The following is a 24900-nucleotide window of genomic DNA, read 5'->3' on the forward strand; positions in this document are numbered from 1 at the left end:
CCTTTTAGCACTAATATCTTTTTATTTTTCTGGATTGAAGACTTTGTGCTTTACAGTTATCTAGAAATCTATAATTCTTCACTTTTCTTTACAAACTTGTCATGTAAACTCTTACAACCATTTCTTATAGTTTCTCTTTTTCACTTAAAATGTCTTTTGGATCATTATGTTTCATAGAGTAATATTAAATGTGCTGTTATTACAGAAAATCTCTAAAGTCCAAATTTTGGACTCCCAAGCTTTGACCTCCAGTTTTCCTGATCAGAGAAAATGAGAGACTAAGAGAAAAATTACCAGGTGTACCCACAACTGCAAAGAAAAGACTCCCCCCCCCCCCACCCCTGCCGTTCCGGAACCAGCCAGGGCATGCCCGGTTGTGGTCTGACCTAAAGGCGGGAACCAATCAGGTTCTGCTGAGTGGTTTGACCTAAAGGCGGGAACCAATCAAGTTCTGCTGAGTGTTCAAATTTAAATGTCAACCAATAACAGCTCTGTAACGCGAAAAATCCCTAACTTGTTTGTGCTTGTCTATAAAAGAAGCTGTAAGATCCTCGCTCGGGACCTCTTAGCATCACCGGTAACGAGTGTGCGGAGGTCCGGTTCGAACCTGCAATAAACGACCCTTGCCGCTTGGCTTTGACTCTGGACTCTGGTGGTTTGTTCTTGGGGGTCTTTCGAATTTGGGCATATCAAAAATACATTCTGTATTCCAAAATGTCACTCCAGGTCAACCAGTCCTTTGAGATTTGGCTTAAATCCCTTGTCCCATGTGTGGTGAGAGCCTCAGTGCTTCTGAATGTCTTAGGCAATAGGGGACAGGACACTTCCATTTCTCGTGGCCTCTCCTAGCCCTGGACTCCTACTTCTGCTGATTGGCTTGGTCCATGGCTAACCATGCTGTTGCTACCACACATTCTCTGCCCCACAAAGGACACTGCCCAGGTCCTTCTTCTCACATTCCGAGGTGTGTGTATAGCAGACATTCACTGAAGTTCATGGCAATTGAGTTGTTTAATTAACTAAAAGAAGTTTAAATAATAGCATCATTAAAGTTAAATATGTAATATTGCAGTGCTCAAAACTCCTTGGTCCTTGGGAACTTTTTACTCTCTACCTGTTTTAGCAGCCGCCTGGTTTGTGATCCCCCTGTCTTTATTCCCCATCTTTCCTCTGGCCGCAGCGCCATCCCCTCAAATCTTGTTCTTTCTTACTTGAGAGTTTAATTATCTTGGTAAAGTCGTGCCTTTCACCGGGGCATCTCTTCAGGATCTCAACTTACAGCTAACGTTTCAGCTAGGTCTATTCGCAAACAAGACATTTTTTTTTCCCTGTAAAGAACTCTGGCATTTGCTGTCAGTCTTCCCTGGCAGCACATCCCTTGTCCCTCCTTCCAAATTACATGAATTGATCGATTGATTTTAAGTTTATGTGGAGAGAGAGAGCATGCACACCCACACACAGGCGCACACACATACATGCATGTGAGCAAGGAAGGGGCAGAGAGCGAGGGAGAGAGAGAATCCCAAGTAGGCTCTGTGCTAACAGAGTGGGATTTGATCCCACGAACTGTGAGATCATGACCTGAGCCAAAATCGAAAGTCAGAAGCTCAACCAACTGAACCACCCAGGCGCCCCCAAATTATGTGAATTGAATACAGAGAAAACCATACCTTCTTTGGAGCAAACCTTTTGGTATTGTCATTATTTTAAAAGTCTTGTCTCATCTTATTTAAAAATATTTTTAATGTTCTACTTTATCTTATATCAAAAAAATCTCATGAGGGGCGCCTGGGTGGCTCAGTTGGTTAAGCTTCCAACTTTGGGCTCAGGTCATGATCTCGCAGTCTGTGAGTTTGAGCCCTGCCTTGGGCTTTGTACTGAAAGCTCAGAGCCTGGAGCTTGCTTCGTATTCTGTGTCTCCCTTTCTCTGTCCCTCCCCAGCTCACGCTCTATCTCTCTCTCAAAAATAAAAACAAACATTAAAAAAAATCTTTAAGAATGAGAAAAAAAATCTCATGAGAAAATTATGAAAGCTACATTGTTATCAAATTTAATACAAGTGAATATAAGTGAAAGTGAAAATTGAACATGCTTTACCCCATTGTTGCATTAAACTTTGTTCCTTTCATTCCTCTCTAGTAATTCAAGGTTATACATTCTATTCTGCTTTTCATGGGTAGGGTAAACCTAAGCTGGGGGCAGGGGAACCATGTGTGTATACATATATATCAACCTAGTTCTTTTTCATCATTAAGAATGAAAATGTCTGGATTATCCTTGGGCTAAATGAGAAATTTAACACACCTCTGCAATTCCCAGAAATTGTGGAAATAACCTGAAGTTTTAGTTCCAGATTATTATTATATATCAAGCACTTTCAATTTCAAGAAGCCCCCTCATCTTTTCAAACAAATGTGTTAAGTCTCACTCTTTCATTAACAACAGTTGTTTAGACCTAGTCATTTTTATCAAGTCTATTAGTTACTACTCTTTTATGGGATATCTTTTGCTTTCTTTGATCTGTTTTTTTAGGCGGAACCAGATTTCCATTCATTCTATGTCTTCCCTGGGCATCAAAAGCACCTAAGTCAACTTCTTCTGCCTTGGCCAGCCCTTCTCTCTACACCCAGAATTACAAACCATAAATGATGTCAAATCTTCTCTATTCCTCAAGAACTTTGACACTGGGTCCAAAACTGAAACAGGTCTTGAATTTGTTCCATTGGTTTTTGTGGCCTGTCCCGGTCTGTCAGCCTGTTCTGATCTAGAGGGTCTAGGTCAGGGTCTGAAGGGAAAGCAGACCTGGTGGGCTTCTCCTCCACTGGTTGGTATGCTAACACTTGCCATCATCGGTGCTGGTTTTGTTTGTTTTGCTTTTTGGTGGAAACAGCTAAACCCTAGTTCTCTACTATATTATTTCAAGAGAAGTAGAAAGTAACATTCATGTGTTTAGAAATCCAGGAGCTCTAGGTTTGTACATGGAACAGGTATTTGTATTCATCTTTCTGTTTTTCTCTCCAGCACCTTCCACATCTGATCTTGTTCTCCATGTAGGTTAAAGCACACACATATGCATGTGCACGCGCATGCCTACTCCCACACTCAACCAAAGGGGAAAGGACACAGTGTGGTAAATAAAATAATATAAAGACTCGTCTCCAGGAATCCATACCAGAACAGTCAAAGCAACTACTCAACAAGAATTATATTTCTTATTTTCTGTGCTAAATCAGACATAGTCTCTGCACCCTAGGAGCTCACAGTGTTGTCAAGGAGATTCGATGGGCACATAGGAAACAGCACAATGGAAAGAAGAAAGGATATGGAAAAGCTGAGTTCAAATCCCCGTTCCATCACTAGTAATTGTGTGGGTTTGAATAAGTCACTTCATTTCTTAGAGCCTTTACTTATGATTTCTTGTGACAAAAGTTTTTTGTTTTTTGTTTTTTTTTTTTTCATTAAGAGCCACATAGTTTGGCAGCAAGAAAACCAGAAAAGGATAAGGAACAATTAAAATCTGCTTTCAAGGGCTATAACCCACCAGGGAGGCAAGACAAGCACACAAGACAATGTAAGAACATTGGTGTCCTATGTGAGAAATGACCCTCTATGGCACTCCTATGAGGTCAGAAAAGACACATGACAGTGGGAGAGGAGAGGGATGTTGATTTAACATTAAATGAGCTCAAAAATACACTGTTTAGTACTTGTTTTGATCTCTGATCTCAGTTTTAATACAGCAGGTGGGACACATAATTGGCAAGAGAGAGAAAGGAAAGTTCTGGAACAGGTGGGATGGCTGCCTGGGCAGTTGGCCAGAACGTCCCCAACAGAACATTCTACTATCAGATAGGGTATATTCCCACCTCATACAGTGTCTTCCATATGTCTCAAAATATTGACAGCCTTAAGAAATGATGTAGAAGAGCAAATAAAAAGTGAGGAAGGGAGAGATTACCCAGGACAAACAAGGAGGATGGAGGCCAGCTGTTCTCCATTCTTCCCAGGGACAAAGAGTTCCGTCCTCAGATCTGTCCCAGAGCATTATCTTATTGCACTTAGCACTTTCTACCTTGGATTGCAGTTATTTATGTACAAGGCTTATCTTCCCTACTGAACTGCAAGTGTGGGGAGCCCAGAGCCTGCCTCTTTCGCCTTTGGATCCCCTTAGTGCCGGCCTCCTACCTGCTGGGAACCCAGCGACTGTGTGTTAAAGGCACAGAAGGGCTGGAAAGAGCAGTGGTAGGATTTCAGTCACGTCAAATTAAAGACTGCTTTCATGAGAGTTGTTGAGTCAGGGAATACTTTGCTGAGGGAATGTTATCTGCTTCTCTAGAGGTCTTAAAAAAATAACATGGTCTCATCAATTTGAAATGATTTAAATATGGTCTTGCATGTGGCCAGAGGGAGAGAGCAGCTGAGCTCTCAAGATTCTTTCCAGAGCTTAGAGCTCTGATTCTGTGATGGGAAACAACAGCTTCTTCTCTCTCCTTCATTCTCTCTCTTTTTCCACCTCTTGGTCAACCACCCAAGGGTGATAAATGAATGGTAAGACATCTGTCTCTTGTCCCTTTATGAATGTCTCCTCTTACCTGAAAGAGAGATGTGGGCTTGGGATTACTCACCTGAACAAGGTCCAGCTCTTCTCTGAGGTCACAGCAGGTCTGTATCTGCCTTCTGTGGTGGCAGTGCATGCAGGGATGGTGGGCTGCCTCCCTCACCTGGCCTAGAAGGTATGGAGGCTGTTAATGATGTGAATGGTTGTTTTTGGATATACGGTTTCCCAGAAATCTTCCAAGTGGGGACTCCAACTTTGGCGTGAAGATTTTTTCGAAGGCATCTAAGACCTCTCCGATTGGGCTTGGATGCAGCCCTGCATGCCAGCGATCATATATGATAGCCAGGAAAGCTCTTCCCCTTTCTTGCTTCCAACCTGTGGTGCTAAGTGAGAATAAAGGGATTTCTGAGAAGAGAACTGCATTCTTCCATTTGACAGTGAAATCATGTTACTCTATTTGAAAGGAACTTTGCCTCCTAATTTTCAAGCAGTCTTGAAATAAGATGTTCAAGGACCGTTGAAAATGCATCTTCCTATTTTTGATTTCTCATTTCACTTGGGTTCCAGAGGTTCCTTGTTTGCTTCTACTTCTTGGAATTTCCTTTTGAGAATTATAGTAAGGTGTGGAGAACTGTTGATGGTTTGATGAGACCAAGTTCTTTGGGAAAGGGGAGAGTAGTGGCTCAACACTGAACTAACTTGTATTGAGCCCTCACTCTGGGTTGTTGTGTCTGGGGATAGAATCTGCATCTCACTGATTACCCTTTAGCTCCAGGTCTCCAGCAGAGAAAAGGCAGCAGGTTTTTTAGAAGTAGGCCTCCAGATTTCAATATGCTACTTGGGGCAGTCATTTGGGTCATTGAATGACAGGTTATTCAATACGCATATTCTGGGAGTTAATTGTGTTGACCTCTGCTCTCCAGTATTGTGTCATTAGCTCCGTGTGGCTATTGAGCACTTGAAATGGGGCTTGTCTGAACTGAGATGGCCTGTGAATGTAAAATACAAACCACAATTTCAACGTCTTAATATAAAGAAAGAATGTAAAATAGCTCAATGATATGTTTCATTGATTATATGATGAAATGATAATATTTTGGATATATTGGATCAAATAAAATATACCACCAAACATACTTAATTTCACCTATTGCTTTTTAGTTTTCTTAACATGGCTACTAGAATATTTAAACATACATACGTGGCTCGAATTATATTTCTGTTGGATGGCACTGCTCTAGACGTAGCACTGGAAAGCAGTGGGGATAGTTCTCCTCACCAGATTTTCTCCTTTACTCTATCGTTTTTTGCAAGCACTAAAATGGCCAAATTTGGGCAAAGATGCTGTGTTGCCTTAAAAGGAATATATACCCTTCTCCATGTTTCTTGTCTTTCCAATTAGATTATAAGTATCTTGAGTGGCTTCAAGTCATAGGGTCAACAAAACCATAATTCGTGGTAACTTGTGTTAGGTATGGTGCTGGGTTCTGGAATTGTGACATTGAATAGAACCTGGCCACTGTCCCAGGAACCTGCTGTCTATAGATAAGGCAGGGAAGAGCACAGCTGCTAGAATCAAATTCAAGAAGTGTTATGGTAGAGTCTATCTAGCTCAGGGTATTCCATCGAATCACCTATTTCTCTAATTGCCCCAGCTGTACTCAATCACTTTTATGTATTACTTGTTTTTATCACACAAATAAAAGATAGTCATTGTAAAAAAAAAAAAAAAAAGAAAGAAAGAAAAGAAAGAACAAGGAAATACAGATAAAGCAAAAACACAAAGTTCATGGTTGCCACTGTTGGCATTTGGATTATATCCAGCCTCATCCAGTAATAATGTTCTAAATTGTCAGAACTCAAACTCAGATTAGGCATAGTAGAAAGGGAATCTGTGGCTTTTCAATGGCTGGATCCACAGATTTGAGCAATTACCAACTGTCTATCTGTCTGTCCCTCCCCATCTTTCATTTGTGTTTTTTCTGTGCTATCCAGATCTGCCTTTATTCTCTTTGGGGGATCCCATGGACAAGAGATGTCAGTCCTAGGAGGGAGAATGTTTAGAGACCCATGTGGCAGCAGTGGCTGAGAAGACTCCCTAGGTAGGAGACACGATGAGACAAGAATAGATTCCTGGATCTGCACCCCTCTTTCCTGCAGGAAGGATTAGTGAGATATACCTTTGGACCAATAAAGGAGAGGTTCTGACATTTCCATATATACAATCTCTGTCACATGGAAACATCAGCACCTCCCCTGTAGATACTTGTCCAGTACTTGGGTTTATTTCATGGTTTTATAACAACTGGCCAGTTTCTAACACAGAAGAGCCAGGGTGGCAAATACTGATGCTTGAGTGCCCTGAATGGTGACATGTCTCAGACTATTCGTGGGGCTCCACCAGCTCTCTCCATGGCACTTTGAAAAGGCACTTCTCTTGGTCTTCTCTAGGATCCTTCTGACTCCTGATAGAATAAAAACAACATGTTTAGGCTGCACAAAGGTCAAAGGACACAAATAAATAATGGATAAGCATCTTGAATAAAGAGTAACCTTTGCCTCTGAAATTGATATATCACCTGTTAATCTGATCATGTAGAACATAGTTGTCAGACTAACATAGGACATGATAAAGCTTGATTTACAGAATGATATACTTTGTAAAATAAATGATTGTGAAACACTTTGAACGTATAAAGTCTTATATGGACGCTTAATGATCATGGTAATTATTTTACAACTTAATTATAGGAAAATGAAAGCAGAGCAGCTTAACGAATTCAAACACTGATCAGACTGTGTACTATGAGGGAGATAAAAAAGAGAGTTTGTAGCTTAGTGTCACATTCTGCGATTGTTTAACCTATAGTCAGACTTCTCAGTGTTTTCTAAAACGGAGAGAGTTACAAAATGATTTTGGTTATGCAGATAATTAGCTTTAAGTGAATTATATTTTATATTCCACAAGAATAGCCTTTTAAAGAAACAACAAATGGTACAGGCTGGCGTGGCCTGGGGATGAGAGAACTGATAAAGGGCATACAGAGACACCTGTGTGCTTGTGATATGGCTCTTCCCACATGAGTGGGGCCTCGAAGCCTGGCCCCAAACTCAGCCCCTGAGCACAAATGAAATTAGGTGCATCTCTCTCTCTCTCTCTTCTTAAAAAATGTATATATTGCAATATGATGATGTAAGCTTGGGCTTTGGAGTGAATTTACTAAAAGCAGTAATGCATGTTGCACATTTTGTCAAGGATTACAAAACACTGGACACCTGTGCCCATCCACAGAATTTCCCTGCTGATCCTGAGAGCTGAGTGCAGATGGAAATTCGAGTTTTATTGTATTTGGCTATCAAGTCTATTAAAGAAATAGCTTATTATGCCTGTTCACTAGACATGCTTTTGGCCTTGGGATTTTTATACCTTTGGTCCTTGGCTACAGTAGTTCATACATAATAAACAGAGATTAAAGTTGTTTCCTATCATGAGATGAATAATATTTAACATAGCTATTCAACGTATCTAACTAGTGACCTTTGGCCAAATCACTGAAATAATTCGATTTTTAAAATCAGATTTCATCCTGCTTTGACGTGAATTGATTTCACTGCCTCCAACTAAAGTTTGAAATAGACATTTAGGCATACATGGCTTTCCTAACCTATAAGGAAGGTCAGTGCCTGAATAATCTTGCATATTTGCAGTTCAGATTTACTCTCTCACAATCATTTTGCAACCCATCTGCACAGGGTTTATACCTTTGAGGTATAATCCCAAGTAATTTATCACTTTTTCTGTTCACTAAAATTAAATGGTTTAATTCTTAGGGGATTAGTTGAGAAAACATTTGCTGTTTCGGCCAAGCCTCTATAATCTATATTTCTCCAAGTTGTTAAAATGTCAAATTGAAAGAGGGTCAAGGAAAGCAACAATAAAGTTCAAAGAGAGTATTATATTCTCTTCAGTTATTGCAATTTTTTATCGGTCTCATTGATCCTGGATAATAAATGCACATTGCTGTAAGTTTCAGAAACTCAAGAAGATGTTAAGGCAATCAATTTTATGAATAAATGTATCGCTAAAAAGAGGATTTTGCTGGCAAGGTCAAGAGCTGGCTCTTTGTGAAAACATCTTGGGCTTGCCTTTTCACACAGATCTTTGACAATTTCCGAACGTTTAAAATAACGTATCTGTTAAAAGTATGTTTGAAAAGCTAATGTCTGTAGTTCAGCAGCACAATTAACAAATTAATGAACTCACTTTCTGTTTACCATTGAATTATAATTGCTAATTGGTTAATCTAAATAAAGCCTCGGGCCTTTATTGAAAGTGTTAGCATTTGAAACCACTGGCGGCTTGAATTTCCTCAACTAACACTCCAGACTTGTGAAATTTAAACAAACTTGTAAAATCTGGGCACCTTTTAATGCCTCTCAATAGCCTATCATCACGGCCCAAATCTATTAGCAAAACAAATAAACAGCTTTTGGAATTTAAAGGTAAATATAGGAATTCATGAATATACTGATTGCTCTTTCACGTTATAGCTGTTTGCTCAAATGTGGCCCCCAACAACGAAGAGAACTGTGTGTGTGTGTGTGTGTGTGTGTGTGTGTGTGTGTGTGTGTAGATATTACCTCTGGGGAATTCAGCCTTTTAATTCTGAAGAAGAATTATATGTTAACAGCTTTCCTTTTATGTGTAATTGGTGCATTGACACAGGTCCTTTCCCAACCTTATTTGAAAAGTCTTTTTCCTTATTCCTTCTCAGTCACTTCCGCTTCTTCTCTCCGCGCGACCTTGAATTCCCGGGCCTTTCCCCCACGCCGCTCCTGCGCCCGCAGGGGACCTGGTCTCCTCCAGGCGTGGCCCCGCACTTCCCGACCAGGGCAGAGCCAGGGCGACAGCCAGCTTGCAGACAGCTGTTGCCCGCGGGGCAGCGGTGGGGTTGTCATTAGCAAGGAGGGCAGGACTGCTCCGAGGCTGTCCTGTTGGTGACCAAGAAACAATTGTCCCTGACGGCCAGTCGGCAGGAGGCTCTGTGTTTCCATTCTCTTTGACCTGATACCAGGCTCGAGCCACTGTTACCTGGAAAAGGCTGAACTGCAAACTGCAGCAGGCTCTTCAGAGAGCAGTTGCAAAGGTGTAGGGCTCTGTATAGCAAGCTGTGATGGCTCAAGTATAATGTGCATTTATGATTTTCCGTGTCGACGAAATAGATGTGAAGTACACATACCAAACTGTTCCCGAGATCTGAGTCAGGCGCGGCTGTAGTCACTTTAAGATGAAGATCTCAGGGCACCTGGGTGGCTCAGTCGGTTAAGCATCCGACTTCGGCTCAGGTCATGATTTCACGGTTGGTGAGTTCAAGCCCCGCGTCGGGCTATGTGCTGACAGCTCAGAGCCTGGAGCCTGTTTCAGATTCTGTCTCCCTCTCTCTCTGCCCCTCCCCTGTTCATGCTCTGTCTCTCTCTGTCTCAAAAATAAATAAAACATTAAAAAAAAAATTTGTTTTAAAGATGAAGATCTCATGTCGTTCCGGAACTCCACAGACTAGAGGGGAAGACAGTTACCAGGCCCAGCAATAAGGCCAGGATAGAGGGATGCACAGGCTGTCAAGGGAGCACCCTGTCCAGGGCCGTTCTCTTTGTTCGTGGTTGTGTGGTGTGCTTACAGCAGCATTTCATGAACATTCAGTGGACTGAGGTTGCAGGATGGACGGTGTGTGAGGGCATGTATTCTGGGTCAGGAACGCCAGCCTGAGGCTACTGTAAGAGTCTCAGGGTTGATGAGGATCAGGTCTGGGTGAAGTTGATGAAACGAAACAAAACGAAATGAAAACAAAAGACAAGAAAAGAAGAAAAGGAAAGGAATGAGGAAAAAGTAAAGATTAGTTACATATATTTTACACACACACACACACATTGGCAGGGTTTTCTCACAAAGATAAATCCTTTTGAAACACAAACTATACATCCCAGGTGATTTTGTGGGGTCTAAAGCTTTTGCCAAAGCCAAGGGGATAAGGGGGGAGGGGTCTCTGCTAATCGCTCTCTTTCTGGTACAGTCTCTCCTTTCCAATGTAAATTTAGGCAGTTGAGGAGGAGGCAGAGAGCTTTCTTGCATCTGCTGCATTTTGATTACTTTTAACTTGAAATAATTGTTATGCCAAAGTGGTCCATCTTGGGGCAGTCTGCCCTAGGCCCCTACAAAAAGAACATCTTAGGACTCATTTCCACTTTTATAGGGCAAAATAACCTTTGGTCTGGTCCCTGGGTGTCACTACACAGGGTCCATAGCTACAGTGGATTTAACTTTCTACACAAGGCATTCATAGGTACAGGCATTCTTTCTACACAAGGAAGGATGTGACTGTAAATAAAAAATATACCCACCAAATCCAAACTGAACATATTCTCCACTCAAGCTCTCCTTAGCCCAGAGTTTCTCAACCATGGCTACACTGACATTTTGGACTAGGTAGTTCTTTGTTGTGGGGCCCATCCTATGCATTGTAGGCTGTTTAACAGCATTTACTCTGTAGATTCCGATAATGTATGTGCAGTCGTGACAACCAAAAAGGTCTCCAGACATGGCCAGACATCCTCTGGGGAGCAAAATCACTCTCACTCCCCTCGCCTTTAAGAACCACTGCCTTAGACAGATTTGCCCAAATGTCTATGGCCACGCTAACACTATCTAACAAGAGGGAACAGTCACAAGGCAGGAATTGCAGTATAACTGCTTACAGCATTAAAGTAGGACAATGCTAACCCAACCAAAAATTTCCTCCTCTTATGTAAAAGTTTTAATTTTGTGCCATTCCTTATTCCTAAAAAACAACCCTCTCCATATCTCTATATAATCGTCGTCCTCAAAATCAGGGTTCAAAAATCAGACATGCTAGAATGTCACTTTATGATCGAATTTGCCAGGTCCCTAAAGAGCCTACGCATCATTGGTTCATTCGGTTCAGTAAAACCTTATTGTCTCCTATGTACTAGCCCCAGAAAATATCTGTGAGCATAACCGACAACTTTCTCTACCCTTATGGTCTTATGTTATAGTTGATTGATATTAGATTTATTACGGTGAACTTATCAGCATGTTTTATAGTCATTGTAAGTGTTTTTGTGTTTTGAGACACATGATAATTTTTGTTAGGGGGCATATACTTTTCCTTACATAACTTCTGAATTCAGGAAGCATTGAATCAGTCCCAAGGAAGTTGAGATAAGTATTTTCTTCCCTGTTTTAGCCAGCCTCCATCTGAGACAATTATCCTTTTCTCCTTGAGATAGAGCCCATTTTTGGTCAAGAGGCCTTCATCCTCAAAGATTGTACCATCACTAAGGAATTTTAAGTGTTCTGTTGGATACTACTTGAAGGGACACATGTTCATTTCCACAATGCACCTGTTCCTACGGTGGCCTCTCCACTCAACTCAGTTAAGAGCACTACCTAAGCACTGGTCCTCTCTCCTGCTTCTTCAGAATAGCAAAAATAGCTTATATGTACTGAGGGCTTATCAAGAGCCCAAATTGTCCTAAGCATTTTTATGTGCATTATCTCATTTCACCGTAAAGCAGTCCTCGGAGGTAAGCAGAAGACAAAATCGAGGCTTAGAGGGATGGAGGTACTTGCCCAAGGCCACCCAGTTTGGAAAGAGAGCTGAGATTCAAACCCAGGCAGTCTAACTCCAGAGTCTGAATGCCTAACTTCCATTATGAGCACTGTGACTTGTGATGATTTCTGTGTGAGTTAAATCCATATGAAAGCAGAGTGGGTTTCGGTGGTTGACCCAAAAAGGCCTAGATAAATTACCATATGACAGGTAGCAGCACCTCACTGGGATGCCCTCGATACAAATCACCCAATGACAGCTCCATGGTGAAATATGGGAGAGAATATTGTACCATAGAATTTTTAAACTGGAAAAATGGTTAGGTCATCTATACGACATACGTGTATTTCTGTGTGACATATAGACAGATATACATGTATGTATGTATGCAGGAGTATCAAAGATTCTTGATTGAAGAATATACTTGACTAGATGCAAATAGCATTCATTGAAGGTGACATCTTCCTGATAAGACACTTAAAGGATGATCTTAATTTTGCATATTGAGACTCTTTGGAGACTTGTATATGTATGTGTGAGTGCATGCACATTTCCATAAGGCTAACTCTTTTTCTTGCTGCTGTGGTACAGTCCTCACAAACCTATGATTCACAACAGGAATGTAGCTTGGAACTTCTGCTATGTAAGCAGCTGCAGATACTTCAAATACCATTGTACATGTGATCCAGGACTTGCTATAAATTTGCCCCTAAAAATAAAGTAACAAGTGACTGAGCAGCAATAGGAATTAATCACTGCAGTGCGTGAATGGAATGTGCTAGGCTCTACCTCAAAATCCTTTTATAAAAAGATTGATATAATTAAAACCCCAAAGAAACAACCAAGGATGCTATATTTGAGCAAATGTGCGCAAAAATTTTGGAAGGAAGGTTTATTTTTTTTTTTAAAGGAGAGATGTAGAAAAAAATGGGTTTCCACACCTTCTACATCATTGGAAATAAGATAATATTGTTACATCACGGAAGAATTTATCACGCAAAGGAATTTAAATTGGATTCAATCTTGGTACACTGGAATTTTTTGAAGGCTGAGGGGATAATCGAGCATCTCAATTAAGCTGTTTGCCATGATGGGAAATAACAGTTAAAACTTCTACCATAATTTGTAGCAAAGATTACCTTGATGCTTTAGAGATGTGAATAACCATTTGAAAAGCCCAGGCATTTCAAGCTTTCAAAATTAGACTTGAATGGATAAATTCTTTAAGAAGTAATAAACCAACTGACCAAAGAAGAAAACAATTAATTATGACTTCTTGAAATCTGCCTTGTTCCTATGACTGTAACACAGCATCCAAATCCGACAGCCCCTATTTAAATCTCTGACCCCTAATACTATCTGAAAAAGAAGGAGGAGTAGAAAAGGAGGAAGGAAGGAAGGAAGGAAGGAAGGAAGGAAGGAAGGAAGGAAGGAAGGAAGGGAGGGAGGGAGGATGGAAGGATGGAAGGAATACTAACCAGAAAAAGAAAAAAGAAAAAAAAATAACAATAACCAGCACTTCAAAAAGGTCACTAAACAGACAGTTCATAAAGGCCTCTGTGATTCCGAGGCCACAGGTAACAAAGTGTTTAGGTCGTCTGAAAGAGAATTTGATTGAAAATCCATTTTTAGACATGGGAAAGTGAAAGAGATTTCTTAAACCCACTTGAATTGCTGAAGATGAAAGGTTAAAAGCTTTAAAGACCAAAAACTACATTAGCAACAGAACAGTAAATACCATCAACAGAGACACAGAAGAATTAGCAAAACAAATATTAAATGAAGACGGGGGGAAAAAAAATTCATTTCAAAAGCCAAAAAAATTTCTTTTCTTTGTATTCCAAAATTGATCTTGCAGTTTTAGATGAAAGGACTAATGGGTAATTTCTATATAATACTTTCTAAACAAGTGCATGAAATCACTCTCTGCTCCAAAGGGACAGGATCAAAACAGGTAGATTTCCTTGGACAGCTTTGCCACTGCTCTCCACTGTGTTAGAAGCTGTGTTTCCACAGTGAAAGATGATGTGTTATGGTCTGCAGCTCTCTTAATCTTACATGAATTAGGCTTAAAACCACACACTATAAGCTTGGTTTCTGTGGCATTCTTTGGTTTCTAGAATTGCAGAGGAAAACTACTATGATGTTGAGAAGCACAGATGGTTATAGCTTATTAATCTAACATTAAGAAGACCTTTCCAGGTAGCAGACAAGTGTTCCTTTTAATAATGAACCTTAGGGGCGCCTGGGTGGCTCAGGTGGTTAAGAGTCTGACTCTTGATTTTGGCTCAGGTCATGATCTCACGGTTCATATGTTCGAGCCCTTTGTGGGGCTCTGCGCTGATGGTGTGGAGCCTGCTTGGGATTCTCTCTCTCTCTGTCTCTCTCTCTCTCTCTCTTTCTGTCTCTCTGCCCCTCTCCTCTTCTCTCTCTGTCTCAGAATGAATAAATAAACTTTAAAAAAAAATAATGAACCTTAAAAAATTAACCATTATTGTTAGAAGCTATGTACTTTTCTGCCTCTTTAAGGGGCACATAAACATAATTTATTTTATTTTACTATTATTTTTTTTTGATAATTCAGGGCCATTATTATAGACTTCATTTATTACTGGTATAATAACATGATACTCTCATGGGCTGAAGTATGTTTTCCCTTATAATAAAAATCATTTGGGTCTTTAGACAAAGATACTACAAGAAAAGAAACTACAAACCCGTATTGATACAAACATTCTCAACAAAACATTTAAAAACCAAATTCAACAGCACCTTAAAAGAATTATACAATGACCAAGTAGGATTTATCCCTGGGATGCAAGGGTGGTTCAACATACAAAAGCTAATCAATGTGATAAATCATATGAACAGAATGAAAGACAAAATCACATAATTATCTCAAATGATGCAAAAAGCAATTGACAAAATTCAATGTGTTTTCATGATAAAAATGCTCAACAAACTAGGAATGGGAGAAAATTACCCCAACATATTATGTTAATAACCTTAGCATAATATGATGTTAACATTATTTTCTTTTTTTTTTAATTTTTTTTAACATTTATTCATTTTAGAGACAGAGAGAGACAGAGCATGAATGGGGGAAGATCAGAGAGAGAGGGAGACACAGAATCTGAAACAGGCTCCAGGCTCTGAGCTATCAGCACAGACCTGATGCGGGGCTCGAACTCACGGACCGTGAGATCATGACCTGAGCTGAAGTTGGTTGCCCAACTGACTGAGCCACCCAGGCGCCCCAACGTTATTTTCAATGGTGAGTAACTGAAAGCTTTTCCTCTGAGATCAGGAACTAGACAAAGATTACTATTCTCTCAATTTTATTCAACATAGTATTGGAAACTTAGCCATTACAGTTAGGCAAGAAAAAAAGAAAAAAAGTGGCATCCAAGTTGAAAAGGAAGAAGTAAAATTGTTTCCTTCACAGATGACATTTCTTACACATAGAAAACTCTAAAGGTTCCACAAAGAAACTGTTAGAACTAAGAAATGAATCAGCAGAATTGTAGAATACAAAATCAATGCTCAAAAATCAGTTGTATTTTTATACAAAAACAGTAAACAATTCAAAAAGGAAATTAAGAATACAATTTAATTTATGATAGCATCAGAAAAAATACTCAGGAACAAACTTACTCAAGGAAGCAAAAGACTTGTACACTGAAAACTTCAAAACATTACTGAAAGAAATGAAAGAAGACACAAATAAGTGGAAAGATATCCCATGTTTATGGATTGGAAGAATTAATATTGTTGACATGTCTGTACTACCCAAAGCAATCTACAGATCCAATGCAATCCCTATCAAAATACCAATGGAGTTTTTTGCAGAATAGAAAATTATCTGAAATTTAAAATCACAAAAGACTGGGAATATCCAAACAATCTTGAGACAGAACAGAGCTGGAGGCCTCACATTTCTTGATTTTAAAACACATGACAAAGCTACAGTAAACAAAACGGTATGGGGGCACCTGTGTGGCTCAGTTGATTAATTGTCTGACTTTGGCTCAGGTCATGATCTCATAGTTCATGACTTTGGGCCCCCCATTGGGCTCTCTGCTGTCAGCACAGAGCCCTCTTCAGATCTTCTGTCCCCCTCCCTCTCTGCCCCTCCCCTGCTCTCACTCTCTCTCTGTCAAAAATAAACAAACATTAAAAAACAAAAAGTATGTGAGGCAGGAAACCATCAAAATCCTGCAGGAGAAAACAAACAGCATCCTCTTTGACCTTGGGCTCAGAAACTTCTTACTTGACCTGTCTCCAAAGGCAAGAGAAATAAAAGCAAAAATGAACTATGGGACCTCATCAAGACAAAAAGCTTCTGCATAACAAAGGAAACAATCAATAAAACTGAAAGGCAACTGATGGAATGGGAGAAGATATTTGCAAATGATGTATCAGATAAAGGGTTAGTATCCAAAATCTATAAAGAATTTACCAAACCCAACACCTAAAAAACAAATAATCTGGTGAAGAAATGGGCAGAAGACATGAATAGACGATTCTCCAAAGAAGATATCTGTATGGCAAACAGACACATGAAAAGATGCTCAACATCACTCATCATCAGGGAAATATAATCAAAACCACAATGAGATACCACCTCACACTGGTCAAAGTGGCTAAAATTAACAACTCAGGAAACAGCAGGTGCTGGCGAGGATGTGGAGAAAGGTGAACCCTCTTGCCCTGTTGGTAGGAATGCAAACTGGTGCAGCCACTCTGGAAAACAGTGTGGAGGTTCCTCAAAAAATTAAAAATAGAATTATCTTCCAATCCAGGAATTGCACTGCTAGGAATTTATCCAAAGGGTACAGGAGTGCTGATTTGAAGGAGCACATGCACCCCAATGTTTGTAGTGGTACTATCAACAATAGCCAAAGTATGGAAAAAGCCCAATGTCCACCAACTGATGAATTGATTAAGAAGATGTGGTATGTAGACACACACACACACACACACACACACACACACACACACACACTGGAATACTACTCGGCAATGAAAAAGAATGAAATCTTGCCACTTGCAACAGTGTGGATGGACCTGGAGGGTATTATGCCAAGTGAAATAAATCAGTTATAGAAAGACAGATACACATGATTTTACTCATGTGGAATTTGAAAAACTTAACAGATGATCATAGGGCAAGGGTAGGAAAAATAAGATAAAAATAGAGAGGGAAGCAAACCATAAGAGACTCTCAAATACAGAGAACAAACTGAGGGTTGAGGGGGTGGGGGGTGGGTTAAATGGATGATGGGCATTAAAGAGGGCATTTGTTGGGATGAGCACTGGGTGCTGTAAGTAAGTGACGAATCACTGGAATCTACTCCTGAGGCCAAGACTACACTATATGTTAACTATGTTGACAATAACTAAAATCAAAAAAAATAAGAAAAAAGCAGTATGCACTGGCATAAAGGCAAGCTTAAAGCCAATGGAAGCGGGATCTTGAAGTGATATTTGCATCCATGCTCATTGCAGCATTATTCACAGTAGCCAAGATGTAGAAGCAACCTAAATGTCCATCAGTGGGTAAATGGGTAAAGAAAATATGGTGTGTGTGTATATATATATATATATATATATATATATATATATATATGTATATGTATGTGCATATGTATATGTATACAGTGGAATATTACTCAGCTTTAAAAAAAAAAAAAAGAAATTCTGGCACGTGCTCCAACATGGACGTTATGAGGACATGATGCTAAGTGAAATAAACCAGTGACCAAAAAGACAAAGGCAGCATGATTCTCCTTACATGAGTTGTCCAAAGTAATCCAACTCATAGAAACAGAGAGTAGAATAGTGATTGTCAGAGGCTGGCAGACGGGGAAACAAAGAACTGTTGCTCGGTGGGGTAGAATTTCAGTAATGCATGATGAAGAAGTTCTGGAGATCCATTGTGCAGCAATGTGCATATATTAACAATCCTGTACTGTACACTTAAAAATCATTGAAAGTAAGTTTATATAAACTTATATTGTGGTTTTTTTATGCCACAATTAAAAAAAACACATTTAGCTGCTATATTTTTATAGATCTCCTAGCTTTTAACGTATAGTTTCTGTTTCTTCTTTGTGCTGTCAGTTGTTCTTACTTGTGGATGTTATAGGTGTATCTAATTTCTAATCCTCTGTCTTAAATAATAAATAGTGTTTGGCGTGAACACCTGAATGTGACCCAATCTCTTTTACGGAAGTGTGGGCTTTGTGTATAGCTGCTCGCGTCTCAAAGGTCTATTTCCCCTGTATTCATAAATATGCTTTTTAAAAACTGTACATGGTATGTTTTTTTAAAAAAGATTACAAATATATAGGGAAAAAACTGTACAAAAGTGTATACAGTAAAAAGTAACCTTTTTCCCATCTCTATTGTCCACCACCAAGACTTCCTTATCAGAGCCAAACATTGTTTTGCCAATCTCATGTAAGCTTCCAGAGATACATAACTTAAAAAAAAACACACACAAATGGGAGAACACTATAAAACTATTCTGCACTTCACTGTTTTCAGTTAAACAATAGACTTGGTGATGTATTTATTATCTCATATTTGGATTGACCTCATTATTTTTAATGTCACATAATAGATTTAGTAGAGAAACTGAATTAATTTAATTAGTTCTCTACCGATGGATATTAAAGTTGTTTTCATATTGTTCTATCACGAACTCTAAGAATGCTATTTAAAAAACCCAAAATCTCATGTATAACCCCACTGTATATAGCAGGTAATAGAGGCAGTGTGGAAACCTATCATAGATATAAGGCAGATAAATTAAAACCATTCAAACCTACCATAGGAGCAAAAACCTTCTATATACTAAGATATTTATGTGACACGGGGCACCATTGAATTTGATGCCAAGATCAGCACAGAGGCTAATGGGTGATACCTGTGACTCCTGTGGTTGACTCAGGAACACAACAGCTATAGTACTGTGTTTGTACATAAATGGCATCTGGAAGTGTGAATTATAAAAATGAAGAGTTAATGTGCAGGTACATGCACAAATTCAAAAAATGCACAAAAACATCAGGGAAAGCTTCATTTGTAGGTTTGTGCAGGATCAATTAACATGTTCGAGATCTCTAATGTGTTAAAATTTGGCATTTAGCATTTTTTTTACTATGTATTGATTCTATTGTAATTTAAAAATACTTAAAAGAATGTAACTTTAAACATGAATTCTCATTTCTCACTTCTGAGATTGGCACATATGATAAAAGTTGATAACTCAAGCTCTGGCAAGGATGTGGGAAATCGGCACTGACTTGCATTGTTTTTGAGTACATACTTTTGTAGGAATTTTGGAGAGAAATTTGGCAGTTTTAATAAAAAAATTTAAATATGCATATCCTTTGATCCATCGACCACATGTCTTGGGACTTTCCCCAGATACATATAAAATTATATATGTAAACTAACTTCAATTATAGCACTGTATACACTCACAAAAAATTAGCAACTCTTTAAGTGTCCAAAACTATAGGAATATTCAAAAAAATTACCATATGCATATGCTTTAGATTAACATATAGTTGATTAAAAGAATGAATATATCTGTATGTATTGATTAGAAAGATTCCCAAGATATTTCATTAAGTGAACAGAACAAGGTAGAGAATAGTTGTGTACAAAACCCTCTTTTTTGTGTGTGAGAGATAAAAAAAAAAAAAAGATACATATCTGTGTGCAATACTCATCTGTCTGAAAAATGTCACAGCAAACTATTGATAGTATTGCTTCTGGGGGCACCTGGGTGGCTCAGTCAGTTGAGCATCTGACTCTTGAGTTCAGCTCAGGTCGTGATTCCAGAGTCTTGGGATCGAGCCCCCATCGGGCTTGATGCTGAGTGCAGAGTCTGCCTGAGATTCTCTCTCTCTCCCTCTGCTCCTCCCTGGCTTGTGCATGCACATGCGTGTGTGCTCCACCCCCCCCCCCCCAAAAAGAGTTTACCTCTGGGAGGTGGGTTGGGTTATCTGAGGTGGAAGGCAGACATACACTTGAAATCTTCAAATTTTTTTTGTACCATTTAATGAATTTTCTTCATGATCACAAATAGATATTTCAAAATGTAAATTAAAATAAGATATTTACAGAAGCACTACATTGTTTTTGTGAACTAAAATTTGGAAAACATTTCTCAAAGCTTTTTCACCCTTAGAACACGGTGGTAAAAAGGCAGCGGGAAGCAGTGGTGATTTCCGGTTCCTTGCTTTCCAAATCAGAAGGTTTCGAAATAGATGAATTTCACAAGATAAATTTTCAAAGATTTCTTCTGATAAGATATCATCAAGAAAAATGAAGATAAGAAGAGCTAACTTCAGAAGGGCCTAAGGTGATTGGGAATTAGGTACATCATTAGAGCACTTACCAAAGATTTGGCTTTGGTGGGTGGAGGAGGGAATCTGAAGGAGCTTTGGTGACCTGCTCTCACAGAAGCACGTGGGTCCCCATTTTTGTAGGCAGTAAATTTCTAACATATGGTGTAATACTCTCTCCCAGATTTGTAGCACCAGCATACAAATTGTGTATGTTCTTGCACTTGAGACGGGAGGAAAATCCCTGTTTTAATTATTTATTATTATTTTCTTAGCTTAAAAAGATTACTTTATCTTATTTTTGCCCTTTGTGAAAAAGCATGAACAATATAGATAGCTCAGGAAAAATAGACAAGAAGTAAAATTTCCACTGTCCTAAGATAACTAACCTTAATATTCTGGTAGATTTTCCTTCCACGGTTTTTTGTTTGTTCACTCATTTAATTTGAGCTTTTATATGGATGTGATCATACTGTCTATACAATTTTATTTCCTGTTCAGACAGGCCAAGGGAGTGCTTTTCAGGACCCTGTGCTATAATAAAGATGTAAGGGGACCTGGATTATTATTATGATTAAACAGCAACAACTCACCAAAACAGTCATAAAACTCATCAGGAAAATATGGTAGTAGGTCATTGAAAGTAGGTTGGAGAGTCGGACTGACAAGGGGTATGGATATAAAAATTAAATTCAGGGACCAAAAGCGTTTTTGATTTGCAATATGTGACAACTTTTCAACTTGCAAGAAGAGAGACTGATCATTTGTTTCCTTGTTGCGCGTGTTCTCAGCTATAGCTCTTCCTGATCTGGCAGAGCCACCCAAGGGAAGAAAAGAACATCCGCTAAACCAGCTGTGGTGGAATCAAACCAGACAGGCTTTAACTTCAAGTCACAGAGAACCCAACTAATAGTTGATTAAACAAATAAGGGTTTAATTTTCCCACATGATAAGACTTCTGGAGGCAAGCTGCTACTGGCTTTGATTCCATGAATGGATGATATCAGGGCTGGCACTTGGTGATTCTCCATGCCTGTACTTCATGCTCACAAGATGGCTGCTGTACTTCTAAACACAATGGCTGCTTCTGAGGTAGACAAATGGGAAAGGTAAGCACCAGCCAAAAGTGTTTCCTTTCACCAGAAAATCAAAGGCTAAGATTTCCCACCTCTGCTTACTTTTCACAGGCCAAAACTGTGTCAAATGGTGACCCTGAGCTGTTGCGGAGGCTGGGGAGAAAAGTATGTAGTTGGTCTCTTGGCTACTTCACTAAATTGGAGTTCTGTTACCATGGAAGAAGCAGGAAATAGGTCTCCCTACATGCAGACAGTTCCCTTTGTCAGCCACGGGGGACAAAGGTAATCCACTTCAAGCTTCTTATTTCCAAGATGTATGCAAAATGAATTTTTCCTTTCCCTGGTGCCCCCAAGGTGGACGCTGTAGAACATTGATGAGAATGGGACTCCAGGCTTGCTAAGAACCACCTCAGCACTGAGCATGGAGATTTGCCAGCAGAGGAATGTGTTTTCTTGCCAACTGAGACTCACCCAGAAGATGTAATTGAATTTCAAAAGAGGCCATCACCATCTAGAGGCATGGCCACCTCATGTCCTCCTTGAGCCCATGTGGGACTCCTGTGAAAAAGCCCATTCATAGGCTTGGTCATTCAAGGAGACCACCCCAATGTATCATGTGCAGTCATATTAGAGGGCAATGAATATTTGCCTCTCCCTCCGTTAAAAAAAATTTTTTTTTAATGTTCATTCATTTTTTGAGAGAGAGATTGAGAGAGAGAGAGAGAGAGAGAGAGAGAGAGAGATACACAGAGCATGAACAGGAGAGAGGCAGAGAGAGAGAGGGAACACAGAATCCAAAGCAGGCTCCAGGCTCTGAACTGTCAGTACAGAGCCTGATGCGGGGCTTGAACTCATGAACCATGAGATCATGACCTGAGCTGAAGTCAGACACTTAACTGACTGAGCCACCCAGGCACCACCATTAAAAAAAAAAAAAAAAAAAAAAAAAAAAAGTATTTATTTTTGAGAGAGAGTGAGGGTGAGAGGGGGAGGGGCAGAGAGAGAGGGAGACAGAGAATCCCAAGCAGGATCCATGCTATCAGTGCAGAGCCCGACATGGGGCTCTAACACGTGAACCGTGAGATCATGATCTGAGCTGAAACCAAGAGCTGGATGCCCAACTCACTGAGCCACTCAGGTGCCCCTCCCTCCATAAAAAAAAAAAAAAGTTTATTTATTTGAGAGAGAGAGAGAGTGTGAGAGAATGAGGGGGGAAGGGCAGAGAGAGAGAGAGAGAGAGAGAGGAAGAGAGAGAACCCCAAGCAGGCTCGGCTCTGTCAGCTCAGAGCCTGAGACCGGACTAGAACTCACCAATCATGAGATCGTGACCTGTGCTGAAATCAAGAGTCAGATGCTTAACTGACGGAGCCACCAGGCGCTGCACCTCTCCCTCCATTTTAACTGAATACCAGAGGAGTAAGTTCTGGGAAAAGGAGAGGGTGTGAGAGAAAGCAGACTGTGCAAGCTGCGGGAACAGACTGAGTTGGGGTGGGAGAGTGAGCTTAGATGACATGCCACTACATGAACTGGACTGGACCTTACAAACCTGAATGGAACTGGATTGATGAATGTGAGTGCCTGGTGACAGGGGAATCGAACGTTGCAGGGAGCTGCCATCCAGTAAGAAAGGAGGATTTGGTGATTTACGGTAACAGCAGCGGTGTGGGTTGAATTGTGCTCCCCCAAAATATCTGTTGAAATCTTAACCCCCAGTACCTGTGAATGGGGCCCTATTTGGAAACAGGGTCTTTGCAGGTGTAATCAAGTTAAAATGAAGTCTTAATAGAATTAAGGTGGACCCTAATCCAATATGACTGGGGTCTTTATAAGAAGAGGAAAAATTGGACACAGAGACACAGGAAGAAAGCGGGTGAAGACAGAGGCACAGATTGGAGAGATTCCGCCGCAAGCAAAGGAAAGCCAAGGACTGACAACGACCATCACAAGCTAGAAGGGGCGAGGAAGGTCTCTATCCAGTCTCAGAGGCAGCATAGCCCTGCTGATTTTGGACTTCAAATCAGTTTTGAACCCCGGCTGATTTTGGACCTTGATTTTGGACTTCAAGCCTCCAGAACTAGGAGAGAGCACGTTTCTGTTGTTTCAAGCCACCCATTTTGTGGGACTTTGTGATAGCAGCCCTCAAAAATGAACACAGAGGTCAATAAGAGAGAAATTTTTTATATGTATACCACTAATAATGTGAGAAGGTTCATGAAACCAGCAAGACACGTTGGTACAGAATGACACCTTTGTCACTATAGTATTTTTAAAAACTACTTGATACTGTCTTCCTTACCTGGGCTAAATAGAGAACATTCTTCAGTTGCCTTGAAGTTTTTCCTAAAGCAGAAACTAGCTTAGTTTCTTAGTTCTAGCTTAGAGAGTGCATGATGCTTTTGCGATAGTTATTAAGCATTTTTAATTAGGACCACAGAACTTACTAAAGAGAAGGCATTAATTGCTTCCCCCTTTTAATATTATCTGAGGAAGGGTATCTTTAACTCTGTTTCTTCTAGATCTTTCTCCCTCTTGCTTGTTTCTCTATATCCCTTTTTGCAAAAGAACTTTTTATTTTCATGGGCTTGAAACCCTTGTGTCCTTTTATTCTTGTTGTGGAACTGTACATGAGGCAAAATGAAGAAGCTCCAACCGTTCTGGTTGCCCATGGTGGGCTTATTCCAGAACTCTTGGCTACCGTGGCAACAAGGCTTGGCCTTCAGCTGTTGTCCTCTCCAGCTAACTAGTAAATGTATTTGCATATCTGGATGGGTAGGGAGAGGTAGGTGAGAAGCTAATGTTTACAGAGAATTTAGGGTATTCACAGAGTAGCTGTGCTACATGCTTTATTTTATTTGGAGTTTCTTGGTTAACCTCTTTCAGTATTTTGCAACTTGACTCCCACTTCTTACAGAACTTAAACTTTTTTTCGTAAACATTTAAAATCATATTTTAACACAATAGAACTTGGCGTTTTTAAGTTTACTATGATTTCCTCACATCTTCTTTTTTTACTTTAGAGAATACTAAATGAAATTTTAGCAAATCGCATTTTGAGCTCCCTGACAAATGCTAGTTTTTTTTTTAAATGAAAGTGACATGACAAATTCTTATAGAATGACACCCCAAAGTTTTGGCTTAATTTTTTTTTTAATTTGGACATTCGATTTGTTTAAAAGTAGAATACCCATGTAATTATGGCACACTAATTCTATTGGGATATTTCTTCATGTTCTAAAGTCTATGTCATGGAAATATATTTGTCGTTTTGAGGATGTTTG

Source organism: Lynx canadensis, chromosome A1 (genome assembly GCF_007474595.2).
Source record: "Lynx canadensis isolate LIC74 chromosome A1, mLynCan4.pri.v2, whole genome shotgun sequence".
Classification (NCBI taxonomy): domain Eukaryota; kingdom Metazoa; phylum Chordata; class Mammalia; order Carnivora; family Felidae; genus Lynx; species Lynx canadensis.